Below are 14045 nucleotides of genomic sequence, written 5' to 3' on the forward strand. Positions count from 1 at the left end.
ATAAGAATTAACAATAGAACTGTTTGCTTTGCTTTTTTTTTGGTATAGACTATTTTTGTAGGACTTAACAATAGAACTGTTTGCTTCGCTTTTATTTGGGTATATACCATTTTAATAAGAATTAACAATTTAACTGTTTTCTTAGCATTTATTAGGGTATATACCATTTTAATAAGAATTAATAATAGAGGTGTTTGCTTCGGATTAATTTGGGTATAAACCATTTTAATGAGAATTAACAATAAAACTGTTTGCTTCGCATTTATTTCGGTATATACCATTTTAATAAAAAGTAACAATAGAACTGTTTGCTTCGCTTTTATTTGGGTAAATACCATTTTAGTAAGAAATAACAATAGAACTGTTTGCTTCGCATTTATTTGGGTATATACCATTTTAAAGAGAATTTACAACAAAACTGTTTGCAAAGCATTTATTTTAGAATATACCATTTAAATAAGAATTAACAATAGAACCGTTTTTGCCCGCATTTGTTTTTGTTTATACCATTTTAAAAAGAGTTAAAAATAAAACTGTTTGCTTCGCTTTTATTTGGGTCTGTAGCATTTTTAAAAGAGTTAACAATAAAACTGTTTGCTTCGCATTTATTTGGGTATATACCATTTTAATAAGAATCAACAATAGAACTGTTTGCTTCTCATTTTTTTCGATATATACAATTATAATATGAATTAAAAATAGAACTGTTGCTTCACATTTATTTGGGTATATACCATTTTAACAAAAAGTAACAATAGAACTGTATGCTTCGCTTTTATTTGGGTAAATACCATATTGGTAAGAATTAACAATAGAACTGTTTGCTTCGCATTTATTTGGGTATATACCATTTTAAAAAGAATTAACAACAGAACTGTTTGCTTCTAATTTATTTGGGTATAGACTATTTTAATAAGAATTAACAATAAAACTGTTTGCTTTGCATTTATTTGGGTATATACCATTTTAATAAGAATTAACAAAAGAACTGTTTGCTTCTAATTTATTTAGGTATAGACTATTTTAATAAGAATTTACAATAAAACTGTTTGCTTTGCGTTTATTTGTGAATATACAATTTTAATAAGAATTAACAATAAAACTGTTGCTTCGCTTTTATTTGGGTATATACCTTTTAATAAAAATAAAAATAAAACTGTTTGCTTTGCATTTATTTCGGTGTATACCATTTTGGTAAGAATTAACAATAGAACTGTATGCTTCGCATTTATTTAGGTATCTACTATTTTTTTAAGAATCAACATAAGAATTAATTGCTTTGCATTTATTTTAGTATGTAACATTTTAACGAGAATAAACAATAGAACTGTTTTCTTCACAATTCTGGTTATATACAATTTTAATAAGAATTAACAATAAAACTGTTTGCTTTGCATTTATTTGGGTATAGACTTTTTATGTGAGAATTAACAATAGTTCTGTTTGCTTTGTATTTATTTAGGTTCTTACCATGTTGGTAGGACTAACAATAGAAATGTTTGCTTTGCTTTTATTTGGGTATAAACTATTTTAATGAGAATTAACAATAAAACTGTTTGCTTCGCGATTATTTTGGTATATACCATTTTAATAAGAATTAACAATAGAACTGTTTGTTTCGCATTTATTTTGGTATATACCATTTTTATAAGAGTAAACGATAAAACTGTTTGCTTAGCAATTATTTGGGTATATACCATTTTAAAGAGAATTAACAACAGAGCTGTTTGCATAGTTTTAATTTTTCAATATACTATTTTAATAAGAATTAACAATAGAACTGTTTTTACTCGTATTTGTTTTTGTTTATACCATTTAAGAAGAGTTAAAAATAAAACTGTTTGCTTCGCTTTTATTTGGGTCTATAGCATTTTTAAAAGAATTAACAATAAAACTGTTTGCTTCGCATTTATTTAGGTTTATACAATTTTAATAAGAATTAACAATAGAACTGTTTGCTTTGCATTAATTTTGGTATAGACTTTTTATGTACGAATTAACAATAGTTCTGTTTGCTTTGCATGTATTTAGGTTCATACCATAATGGTAGGACTAACTATAGAAATGTTTGCTTTGCTTTTATTTGGGTATAAACCATTAAAATGAGAATTAACAATAAAACTGTTTGCTTCGCTTTTATTTGAGTAAATACAATTTTGGTAAGAATTAACAACAGAACTGTTTGTTTCGCATTTATTTGGGTATATACCATTTTAAAGAGAAATAACAACAGAACTGTTTGCATAGCATTTATTTTGGAGTATACCATTTTAATAAGAATTAACAATAGAACTGTTTTTATCCGCAATTGTTTTTGTTTATACCATTTTAAAAAGAGTTAAAAATAAAACTGTTTGCTTCGCTTTTATTTTGGTCTATAGCATTTTTAAAAGAATTAACAAGAAAACTGTTTGCTTTGCATTTATTTGGGTACATACCATTTAAATAAGAATTAACAATAGAACTGTTTGCTTTGCATTTATTTGGGTATAGACTATTTTTGTACAAATTAACAATAGATCTGTTTGCTTCGCATTTATTTAGGTTTATACCATTTTTTTAAGAATCAACAATAGATTTAATTGCTCTGCATTTATTTGAGTATGTAACATTTTAACGAGAATAAACAATAGAACTGTTTGCTTCGCATTTATTTGGTGAATACCAATTTAATATGAATTAAGAATAGAACTGTTTGCTCTGCATTTATTGTGGTATATACTGTTTTAATAAGAATTAACAATAGAACTGTTTGCTCTGCATTTATTTCGGTATATACCATTTAAAAAAAAACTAAAAATAGAAATGTTTGCTTCGCATTTATTTCGGTATATACGATTTTAATAAGAATTAACAATAGAACTGTTTGCTTTGCATTTATTGTGGTATATACCATTTTAATAAGAATTAGCAATAGAACTGTTTGCTGAGCATTTATTTGGGTATATACCATTTTAATAAGAATTAACAAAAGAACTGTTTGCTCTGCATTTATAAAGGTTTTTACCATTTTTATAAGAATTAACAACAGAACTGTTTGCTTCGCATTAATTTGAGTATATACCATTTTTATGAAAATTAACAAAAGAACTGTTTGCTTCGCATTTATTCGGGTAAATACCAATTTAATATGAATTAACAATAAAACTGTTTAATCTTCATTTATTTTGGTATATACCATTTTAATAAGAATTAACAATAGAACTTTTTGCTTAGCATTTATTTTGGTATATATCATTTCAAGAATAACTAACAATAGAACTGTTTGCTTAGCATTTATTTCGGTATATGCCATTTTAATAAGAATTAATAATATAGGTTTTTGCTTCGCATTTATTTGAATTGATAACATTTTAATAAGAATTAACAATAGAACTGTTTGCTTCGCTTCTATTTAAGAATATATCATTTTAATAAGAATTAACAATAGAACCGTTTTTACCCGCATTTATTTTTGTTTTTACCATTTTAATAAGAATTAACAATAAAACAGCTTGCTTTGCATTTAATTGGATATATACCATTTTAATAAGAATTAACAATAGAACTGTTTGCTTCGCATTTATTTGGGAATATACCATTTTAATAAGAATTAACAATAGAACTGTTTGCTTTGCTTTTATTTGGGTATATACCATTTTAATATGAATTAAAAATAGAACTGTTTGCTTCACATTTATTTGGGTATATACCATTTTAACAAAAAGTAACAATAGAACTGTTTGCTTCGCTTTTATTTGGGTAAATACCATATTGGTAAAGATTAACAATAGAACTGTTTGCTTCGCATTTATTTGGGTATATACCATTTTAATAAGAATTAACAACAAAACTGTTTGCATAGCATTTATTTGGGAATATACTATTTTTATAAGAATTAACAATAGAACTGTTTGCTTCGCATTTATTTCGGTATATACCATTTTAATAAAAGTTAACAATAAAACTGTTTGCTTTGGTTTTATTTGGGTACATACCATTTCAATATGAATTAACAATAAAACTGTTTTCTTCGCATTTATTTTGGTATATACCATTTTAATAAGAATTAACAAAAGAACTGTTTGCTTCTCATTTATTTGGGTATAGACTATTTTAATAAGAATTAACAATAAAACTGTTTGCTTTGCATTTATTTGTGAATATACAATTTTAATAAGAATTAACAATAAAACTGTTGCTTCGCTTTTATTTGGGTATATACCTTTTAATAAAAATAAAAATAAAACTGTTTGCTTTGCATTTATTTCGGTGTATACCATTTTGGTAAGAATTAACAATAGAACTGTATGCTTCGCATTTATTTAGGTATCTACTATTTTTTTAAGAATCAACATAAGAATTAATTGCTTTGCATTTATTTTAGTATGTAACATTTTAACGAGAATAAACAATAGAACTGTTTTCTTCACAATTCTGGTTATATACAATTTTTATAAGAATTAACAACAGAACTGTTTGCTTTGCATTTATTTGGGTATAGACTTTTTATGTGAGAATTAACAATAGTTCTGTTTGCTTTGTATTTATTTAGGTTCTTACCATGTTGGTACGACTAACAATAGAAATGTTTGCTTTGCTTTTATTTGGGTATAAACTATTTTAATGAGAATTAACAATAAAACTCTTTGCTTCGCAATTATTTTGGTATATACCATTTTAATAAGAATTAACAATAGAACTGTTTGTTTCGCATTTATTTTGGTATATACCACTTTTATAAGAGTAAATGATAGAACTGTTTGCTCAGCAAATATTTGGGTATATACCATTTTAAAGAGAATTAACAACAGAGCTGTTTGCATAGTTTTAATTTTTCAATATACTATTTTAATAAGAATTAACAATAGAACCGTTTTTACTCGTATTTGTTTTTGTTTATACCATTTAAGAAGAGTTAAAAATAAAACTGTTTGCTTCGCTTTTATTTGGGTCTATAGCATTTTTAAAAGAATTAACAATAAAACTGTTTGCTTCGCATTTATTTAGGTTTATACAATTTTAATAAGAATTAACAATAGAACTGTTTGCTTTGCATTTATTTGGGTTTATAATATTTTAAAAAGAATTTACAATAGAACTGTTTGCTTCGCATTTATTTGGGTATATACCATTAAAATAAGAATTACCAATAGAACTGTTTTCTTTGCATTTATTTTGGTACATACCATTTTATTAAGAATTACAATTGAACTGTTTGCTTTGCATTTATTTCGGTATATACAATTTTAATGATAAATAACAATGGAACTGTTTGCTTTTGATTTATTTGGGTATATACCATTGTAATAAGAGTTAACAATAGAACTGTTTGCTTCGCATTTATTTGGGTATATACCATTTTAATATGAATTAACAATAGAACTGTTTGCTTCGCATTAATTTAAGTATATATCATTTTGATTAGAATTACCAATAGAACTGTTTACTTTGCATTTATTTTGGTACATACCATTTTAATAAAAATAACAATTGAACTGTTTGCTTTGCATTTATTTGGGTATATACCATTTTAATAAGAGTTAAGAATAGAACTGTTTGCTTCGCATTTATTTGGGTATATACCATTTTAATAAAAATTGACAATACAACTGTTTGCTCCGCATATATTTGGGTATATATCATTTTGGTAAGAATTCACAATAAAACTGTTTGCTTCGCTTTCATTTGGGTATATACCATTATGGTAAGAATTAACAATAAAACTGTTTGCTTCGCATTTATTTTGGTATACACCATTATGGTAAGAATTAACAATAGAACTGTTTGCTTAGCATTTATTTGGGTATATTCCATTTTAATTAAAATTACCAATAGACTGTTTGCTCCTTATTATTTAAGTATACACCATTTTAATTTGAATTAACAATAGAACTCTTGGCTTTGCATTTAATTGAGTATATACCATTTTGGTAAGACTTAACAATACAACTGTTTGCTTCGCATTTATTTGGTTATATACAAGTTTAATAAGAACTAACGAAAGAACTGTTTGCTTCGCAATTATTTGGGTATAAACCATTTTAATAAGAATTAACAATAGAACTGTTTGCTTCGCATTTTTTTAGGTATATACAATTTTAATAAGAATTAACAATAGAACTGTTTGTTTCGCATTTATTTGGGTATATTCCATTTTATTAAAAATTTTCAGTAGAACTGTTTGCTTTGCATTTATTTGGGTATATACCATTTTAATAAGAATTTTCATTAGAACTGTTTGCTTCGCATTTATTTTGGTATATACCATTTTAATAAGAATTAACAATAGAACTGTTTGCATTGCATTGAGTATATACCATTTTAATAAGAATTAACAATAGAACTGTTTGCTTTGCATTTATTTGGGTATATATCATTTTAATAAGAATTAACAATTGAATTGTTCGCATTGCATTTATTTCAGTATATACGATTATGGTAAGAATTAACAATTGAACTGTTTGATTCGCATTTATTTTGGTATATACCATTATAATAAGAATTAACAATAAAACTGTTTGCTTCGCATTTATTTGGGTATATACCGTTTTAATAAGAATTAATAATAGAACTGTTCACTTCGCATTTATTTGGGTATATACTATTTTAATAAGAATAAACAATAGAACTGTTTGCTTCGCATTTGTTTTAGTATATACCATTTTAATAAAAATTACCAATAGAACTGTTTGCTTTGCATTTATTTGGGTTTATATTATTTTAATAAGAATTAACAATAGAACTGTTTGCTTCGCATTTATTTAGGTATATATCATTTTAAGAAGAATTAGATATAAAACGTTTTCTTCGCATTTATTTGGGTATATACCATTTTAGTAAGAATTAACAATAGAACTGTTTGCTATGAATTAATTTGAGTATATACCATTTAGGTAAGAATTAACAATACAACTGTTTGCTTCGCATTCATTTGGGTATATACCATTTTATTAAGAATTAGCAATAGAACTGTTTGCTTTGCATTTATTGGGTATACACCATTTTAATAAGAATTTTCAGTAGATCTGTTTGCTTCGCATTTATTTGCGTATATACCATTTTAATGAGAATTAACAATAGAACTGTTTGCTTTGCCTTTATTTGGGTATATACCATTTTAAAAAGAATTTTCAATAGAACTGTTTGCTTCGAATTTATTTTGTTATTTACCATTTTAATAAGAATTAACAATAGAACTGTTTGCATTTCATTTATTTGGGTATATACCATTTTAATAAGAATTAACAATAGAACTGTTTGCTTTGCATTTATTTAAGTATATATTATTTTAATAAGAATTAACAATAGAACTGTTTGCTTTGTATCCATTTGGGTATATACTATTTATATAAGAATTACCAATAGAACTGTTTGTTTCGCATTTATTTGGGTATATACCATTTTAAAAAGAATTAAAAATAGAACTGTTTTCTTCGCATTTATTTGGGTATATACTATTTAAATAAGAATTAACAATAGAACTTTTTCCTTCGCATTTATTTGGGTATATACCAATTCAATAAGAATTAACAATACAACTGTTTGCTTTGCATTTATTTTGGTATATACCATTTTAACAAGAAATTACAATAGAACTGTTTGCTTTGCATTTATTAGGGTATATATCATTTTGATAAGAAATAACAATGGAACTGTTTGCTTTGTATTTATTTGGGTTTATAATATTTTAAAAAGAATTTACAATAGTACTGTTTGCTTCGCATTTATTTGGGTATATACCATTAAAATAAGAATTACCAATAGAACTGTTTTCTTTGCATTTATTTTGGTACATACCATTTTATTAAGAATTACAATTGAACTGTTTGCTTTGCATTTATTTCGGTATATACAATTTTAATGATAAATAACAATGGAACTGTTTGCTTTGGATTTATTTGGGTATATACCATTTTAATAAATTTAACAATACAACTGTTTGCTTCGCATTTATTTGGGTATATACCATTGTAATAAGAGTTAACAATAGAACTGTTTGCTTCGCATTTATTTGGGTATATACCATTTTAATAAGAATTAACAATAGAACTGTTTGCTTCGCATTAATTTAAGTATATATCATTTTGATAAGAATTACCAATAGAACTGTTTACTTTGCATTTATTTTGGTACATACCATTTTAATAAAAATAACAATTGAACTGTTTGCTTTGCATTTATTTGGGTATATACCATTTTGATAAGAAATAACAATACAACTGTTTGCTTTGCAATTATTTGGGTATATACCATTTTAATAAGAGTTAAGAATAGAACTGTTTGCTTCGCATTTATATGGGTATATAGCATTTTAATAAAAATTAACAATAGAACTGTTTGCTCCTTATTATTTAAGTATACACCATTTTAATGAGAATTAACAATAGAACTGTTTGCTTCGCTTTTATTTGGGTGTATATCATTTTAATAAGAATTAACAATAGAACTGTTTGCTTCGCATTTATTTGGGTAGATACCATTAAAATAAGAATTACCAGTAGAACTGTTTTCTTTGCATTTATTTTGGTACATACCATTTTATTAAGAATAACAATTAAACTGTTTGCTTTGCATTTATTTCGGTATATACAATTTTAATAATAAATAACAATGGAACTGTTTGCTTTGGATTTATTTGGGTATATAACATATTTAAAAAGAATTAACAATAGAACTGTTTGCTTTGCATATATTTGGGTATATACCATTTTAATAAATTTAACAATACAACTGTTTGCTTCGCATTTATTTGGGTATATACCATTTTAATAAGAATTAACAATAGAACTGTTTGCTTCGCATTAATTTAAGTATATATCATTTTGATAAGAATTACCAATAGAACTGTTTACTTTGCATTTATTTTGGTACATACCATTTTAATAAAAATAACAATTGAACTGTTTGCTTTGCATTTATTTGGGTATATACCATTTTGATAAGAAATAACAATACAACTGTTTGCTTCGCTTTCATTTGGGTATATACCATTATGGTAAGAATTAACAATAGAATTGTTTGCTTCGCATTTATTTGGGTATATTCCATTTTAATAAAAATTACCAATAGAACCGTTTGCTCCTTATTATTTAAGTATACACCATTTTAATAAGAATTAACAATAGAACTGTTTGCTTCGCATTTATTTGGGTGTATATCATTTTAATAACTATTAACAATAGAACTGTTTGCTTCGCATTTATTTGGGTTTATATCATTTTAATAAGAATTAACAACAGAACTGTTTGCTTCGCTTTCATTTGGGTATATACCATTATGGTAAGAATTAACAATAGAACTGTTTGCTTCGCATTTATTTGGGTATATATCATTTTGGTAAGAATTCACAATAAAACTGTTTCATTCGCTTTCATTTGGGTATATACCATTATGGTAAGAATTAACAATAGAATTGTTTGCTTCGCATTTATTTGGGTATATTCCATTTTAATAAAAATTACCAATAGAACCGTTTGCTCCTTATTATTTAAGTATACACCATTTTAATAAGAATTAACAATAGAACTGTTTGCTTCGCATTTATTTGGGTGTATATCATTTTAATAAGTATTAACAATAGAACTGTTTGCTTCGCATTTATTTGGGTTTATATCATTTTAATAAGAATTAACAATAAAACTGTTTGCTTCGCATTTATTTTGGTATACACCATTATGGTAAGAATTAACAATAGAACTGTTTGCTTAGCATTTATTTGGGTATATTCCATTTTAATTAAAATTACCAATAGACTGTTTGCTCCTTATTATTTAAGTATACACCATTTTAATTTGAATTAACAATAGAACTCTTGGCTTTGCATTTAATTGAGTATATACCATTTTGGTAAGATTTAACAATAGAACTGTTTGTTTCGCATTTATTTGGGTATATTCCATTTTATTAAAAATTTTCAGTAGAACTGTTTGCTTTGCATTTATTTGGGTATATACCATTTTAATAAGAATTTTCATTAGAACTGTTTGCTTCGCATTTATTTTGGTATATACCATTTTAATAAGAATTAACAATAGAACTGTTTGCTTTGCATTTATTTGGGTATATATCATTTTAATAAGAATTAACAATTGAATTGTTCGCATTGCATTTATTTCAGTATATACGATTATGGTAAGAATTAACAATTGAACTGTTTGATTCGCATTTATTTTGGTATATACTATTTTAATAAGAATTAACAATAAAACTGTTTGCTTTGCATTTATTTGGGTATCTACCGTTTTAAAAAGAATTAATAATAGAACTGTTCACTTCGCATTTACTTGGGTATATACTATTTTAATAAGAATAAACAATAGAACTGTTTGCTTCGCATTTGTTTTAGTATATACCATTTTAATAAAAATTACCAATAGAACTGTTTGCTTTGCATTTATTTGGGTTTATATTATTTTAATAAGAATTAACAAAGAACTGTTTGCTTCGCATTTATTTAGGTATATATCATTTTAAGAAGAATTAGATATAAAACGTTTTCTTCGCATTTATTTGGGTATATACCATTTTAGTAAGAATTAACAATAGAACTGTTTGCTTTGAATTAATTTGAGTATATACCATTTTCGTAAGAATTAACAATACAACTGTTTGCTTCGCATTCATTTGGGTATATACCATTTTATTAAGAATTAGCAATAGAACTGTTTGCTTTGCATTTATTGGGTATATACCATTTTAATAAGAATTTTCAGTAGAACTGTTTGCTTCGCATTTATTTGCGTATATACCATTTTAATGAGAATTAACAATAGAACTGTTTGCTTTGTCTTTATTTGGGTATATACCATTTTAAAAAGAATTTTCAATAGAACTGTTAGCTTCGAATTTATTTTGGTATATACCATTTTAATAAGAATTAACAATAGAACTGTTTACATTTCATTTATTTTGGTATATACCATTTTAATAAGAATTAACAATAGAACTGTTTGCTTTGCATTTATTTAAGTATATATTATTTTAATAGGAATTAACAATAGAACTGTTTGCTTTGTATCCATTTGGGTATATACCATTTATATAAGAATTACCAATAGAACTGTTTGTTTCGCATTTATTTTGTATATACCATTTTAATAAGAATTAACAATAGAACTGTTTGCTTCGCATCCATTTGGGTATATACCATTTTAAAAAGAACTAACAATAGAACTGTTTGTTTCGTATTTATTTGGGTATATACCATTTTAATAAGAATTAACAATAGAACTGTTTGCTTCGCATCCATTTGGGTATATACCATTTTAAAAAGAATTAAAAATAGAACTCTTTTCTTCGCATTCATTTGGGTATATACTATTTAAATAAGAATTAACAATAGAACTGTTTCCTTCGCATTTATTTTGGTATATACCATTTCAATAAGAATTAACAATACAACTGTTTGCTTCGCATTTATTTGGGTATATACCATTTTAACAAAAAATTACAATAGAACTGTTTGCTTTGCATTTATTAGGGAATATATCATTTTAATAAGAAATAACAATGGAACTGTTTGCTTTGCATTTATTTGGGTTTATAATATTTTAAAAAGAATTTACAATAGAACTGTTTGCTTCGCATTTATTTTGGTATATACCATTAAAATAAGAATTACCAATAGAACTGTTTTTTTTGCATTTATTTTGGTACATACCATTTTATTAAGAATTACAATTGAACTGTTTGCTTTGCATTTATTTCGGTATATACAATTTAAATGATAAATAACAATGGAACTGTTTGCTTTGGATTTATTTGGGTATATACCATTTTAATAAATTTAACAATACAACTGTTTGCTTCGCATTTATTTGGGTATATACCATTGTAATAAGAGTTAACAATAGAACTGTTTGCTTCGCATTTATTTCGGTATATACAATTTTAATGATAAATAACAATGGAACTGTTTGCTTTGGATTTATTTAGGTATATACCATTTTAATAAATTTAACAATACAACTGTTTGCTTCGCATTTATTTGGGTATATACAATTTTAATGATAAATAACAATGGAACTGTTTGCTTTGGATTTATTTGGGTATATACCATTTTAATAAATTTAACAATACAACTGTTTGCTTCGCATTTATTTGGGTATATACCATTGTAATAAGAGTTAACAATAAAACTATTTGCTTTGCATTTATTTGGGTATATACCATTTTAATAAGAATTAACAATAGAACTGTTTGCTTCGCAGCAATTTAAGTATATATCATTTTGATAAGAATTACCAATAGAACTGTTTACTTTGCATTTATTTTGGTACATACCATTTTAATAAAAATAACAATTGAACTGTTTGCTTTGCATTTATTTGGGTATATACCATTTTGATAAGAAATAACAATACAACTGTTTGCTTTGCAATTATTTGGGTATATACCATTTTAATAAGAGTTAAGAATAGAACTGTTTGCTTCGCATTTATTTGAGTATATACCATTTTAATAAAAATTACCAATAGACTGTTTGCTCCTTATTATTTAAGTATACACCATTTTAATGAGAATTAATAATAGAACTGTTTGCTTTGCTTTTATTTGGGTGTATATCATTTTAATAAGAATTAACAATAGAACTGTTTGCTTCGCATTTATTTAGGTATATACCATTAAAATAAGAATTACCAGTAGAACTGTTTTCTTTGCATTTATTTTGGTATATACCATTTTATTAAGAATAACAATTGAACTGTTTGCTTTGCATTTATTTCGGTATATACAATTTTAATAATAAATAACAATGGAACTGTTTGCTTTGGATTTATTTGGGTATATAACATATTTAAAAAGAATTAACAATAGAACTGTTTGCTTTGCATATATTTGGGTATATACCATTTTAATAAACTTAACAATACAACTGTTTGCTTCGCATTTATTTGGGTATATACCATTTTAATAAGAGTTAACAATAGAACTGTTTACTTGCATTTATTTAGGTAAATACCATTTTAATAAGAATTAACAATAGAACTGTTTGCTTCGCATTAATTTAAGTATATATCATTTTGATAAGAATTACCAATAGAACTGTTTACTTTGCATTTATTTTGGTACATACCATTTTAATAAAAATAACAATTGAACTGTTTGCTTTGCATTTATTTAGGTATATACCATTTTGATAAGAAATAACAATATAACTGTTTGCTTCGCAATTATTTGGGTATATTCCATTTTAATAAAAATTAACAATAGAACTGTTTGCTCCTTATTATTTATGTATACACCATTTTAATGAGAATTAAAATAGAACTGTTTACTTCGCTTTTATTTGGGTGTATATTTATTTTAATAAGAATTAACAATAGAACTGTTTGCTTCGCATTTATTTGGGTGTATATCATTTTAATAAGAATTAACAATAAAACTGTTTGCTTCGCATTTATTTGGGTATATATCATTATGGTAAGAATTAACAATAGATTTGTATACTTCGCATTTATTTAGATATATACCATTTTAATAAAAATGACCAATAGAACTGTTTGCTCCGTATTTATTTGGTAATATATCATTTTAATAAAAATTAACAATAGAACTGTTTGCTTCGCATTTGTTCGGGTATTTACCATTACGGTAAGAATTAACAATAGAACTGTTTGCTTTGCATTTATTTGAGTATATACCTTTTTGATAAGATTTAACAAAAGAACTGTTTGCTTCGCATTTATTTGGGTATATACCATTTTAATAAAAATTAACTATAGAACTGTTTGCTTTGCATTTATTTGGGTATATACCATTTTAATAAGAATTGACAATAGAACTGTTTGCTCCGCATATATTTGGGTATATACCAATTTGGTAAGAATTCACAATAAAACTGTTTGCTTCGCTTTCATTTGGGTATATACCATTATGGTAAGAATTAACAATAGAACTGTTTGCTTCGCATTTATTTGGGTATATTTCATTTTAATAAAAATTACCAATAGAACTGTTTGCTTTGCATTTATTTGGGTTTATATTATTTTAATAAGAATTAACAATAAAACTGTTTCCTTCGCATTTATTTGGGTATATACCATTATGGTAAGAATTAACAA

This window comes from Thalia democratica, chromosome 3 (assembly GCF_965202585.1).
Source record: "Thalia democratica chromosome 3, ktThaDemo2.hap1.1, whole genome shotgun sequence".
Lineage (NCBI taxonomy): Eukaryota > Metazoa > Chordata > Thaliacea > Salpida > Salpidae > Thalia > Thalia democratica.